Source organism: Aptenodytes forsteri, unplaced genomic scaffold (assembly GCF_000699145.1).
Source record: "Aptenodytes forsteri isolate BGI_AS27 unplaced genomic scaffold, ASM69914v1 Scaffold142, whole genome shotgun sequence".
In the NCBI taxonomy this organism is placed as follows: domain Eukaryota; kingdom Metazoa; phylum Chordata; class Aves; order Sphenisciformes; family Spheniscidae; genus Aptenodytes; species Aptenodytes forsteri.
The window spans coordinates 3988740-3990883 of NW_008794598.1; positions in this window are offsets into that span (position 1 = coordinate 3988740).

Here is a 2144-nt window from a genome sequence, read left to right on the forward strand (position 1 = left end):
ATGTGGGACATGGGGCCCTTCTCTTCCCCTGCACAAATGGGGGATGCTGCTCACAATGAAAGAGTGGGGGAGTGGAGCAGGGGGGGTCATCCCGGATTAAAACCAGCTGACTGGTCCGCAGAAATCTCTCCCATAGATTCTTCAAATATTTCTTGCCCACACCACTGGAAGATTTATTTGTAAGGTGAAAGCAAGTTAGTCGGGAAAGGGATTTGGGAATCTCATCTCACCTACAGAACTTCCTCTTGTTCATTTTAAGGCGGGGATGGGGTTGATGTAATTCTCTCCCCCTTTCTTTTCTCCAGTTCCGCATCACCGTGCTGTATGGTGTTCATTCAGCACAACAAATCGGCGCCGATGGCATCATTAAAAGTTTGCAGTGTATCATATACCTTGCAGAAAATTAAAGCCATCTGTACAAGTGTAGAAATGGGATTCCAGCGTGTGAAATGTGTGTTATGTGTGTGACCTTTGTGTTCACTGTCATGAGTAGTATTTTGAACCTCTAAACCTCTGATCAAAAAGATGTTTTTCATTTTCAACACAAAAAAAATCCTGAGCAGGGAGAACAAAGACTTCAGTCTTGTTTTACTTACGCTTATTAACTTCGTATGTTTGTTCTTCATTAAAAGACTCTTTTTAGATGATTGAAAATACAAAAAAAGTACTAAATGTGTCAAAATGGCACACATAGAAGTGACTTGTGTGGGGGAGTAGCTATTGTGGCCAATCGCTCCGCTGCTAACTCCTTCGGCTCTTTGTTCCTTAGCTGAAAAATACATACAAGTGTGTATACTGAGGAAAACTCCAGCAGAACTGGTCAGAGGTGTTCCAGCCGAGTCCCCTTTGTATGATACCGCATCCCAAAAGTCCTCGATTGCTGCAAATTCCGTTGCTCCGTTCCCTTCTGAACACGAGCAGCCCCAGGACCGCAGACACGGATTATTGCTGTGAGTTGAATTTGGGCTTGTCTCCGTCCGATTCCCTGTATCGTGCTCTCAGCCCAGCAATACTGCACTGTGAAATGTTATATACTGCCCTGCGCAATGAAGCGTTACAGGAGCGCGTACTGCCGAGGTGCTTCATTTCAGAGGGTAGGGCAGTCAGAATTGGCAGGGAATGACGTAATCTAGCAGAGCAAGGGATGCTGGTGGTCTGGAACGTATTGCCCACCTCTCACACCCGTGATTATAATCATTTGGTTGCAACTGCTGCTGCAAATGCCACATTGTGGCACCATCCAGCTGGCGAAGAGGCTTATACGGGCAGGTCATCCCATTCGGGCACGCTGCCTTCGCAACCCGTATTGGGAACCTTCATAAAAAATGGACCTCCTGAGCGAATTCTCTCAATTCAGTGAGGAGCTTTTAATCTGCAAGCTTGAAGGCAATCCATTCCCCCTTCCCATTAGAGAATCTCGTACGTTTTATACTGTTTTCCGACCCTTCCCATCGGCACTAGCAAAGTCAAGACATCTCAGTTTTTGTAGCCAGTAACAAACATCAGAGAGCAACGTGGCCGGAGTTACAGCCCGTTGTCTTCAACCTTCCATAGCAGAAAGCAATTACTGCTGGGTGAACGAGAAGCAGGCGCGGGTACCAGTGCAGAGCAAATCCCATGCTGTGGAAGTCACAGTGCAAACTTGTTCAAAAGACTTTAGAATTCCTCGAGCAAGTAGCCATTCCGTGTACAGTTTGCAAAGGTATTTACAAACAATTGTTAATTATTCTGAAAAACCAGCCAAGCCTGACAAACCCTTATCTCAGCAGACACTGAGGTTGCTATCTCCCGCGGAGCTGCACCAGTAGTTAACATGAGGGTAACTTTTGGAAGACAGGCGGCTCAGTACGGACCGGCTCCAAGTATGTACACAGCTGATTATTTTCATAGCCTTGAAGGACTTTGGTCAGACACGCACACAAAAAAAAAAGGTATAGGACTAAATACTGAAAAAATTACTCTTAGAAATGCGTAAAGCCTGGGTTGACAGAAGCCTCCCTGCAAACTCCGGGACTGTCCCTCTGCAGCCTGGCCGGCCTGCAGAGAGCTCCACACCGCCTGGGCACCGGGGAGCGGCCCCTGGAAGCAAAGCGGGTACCGGGGGAAATGTGCCGTCGCCGGTGCCGCAGCGGAGGGACGGGGCG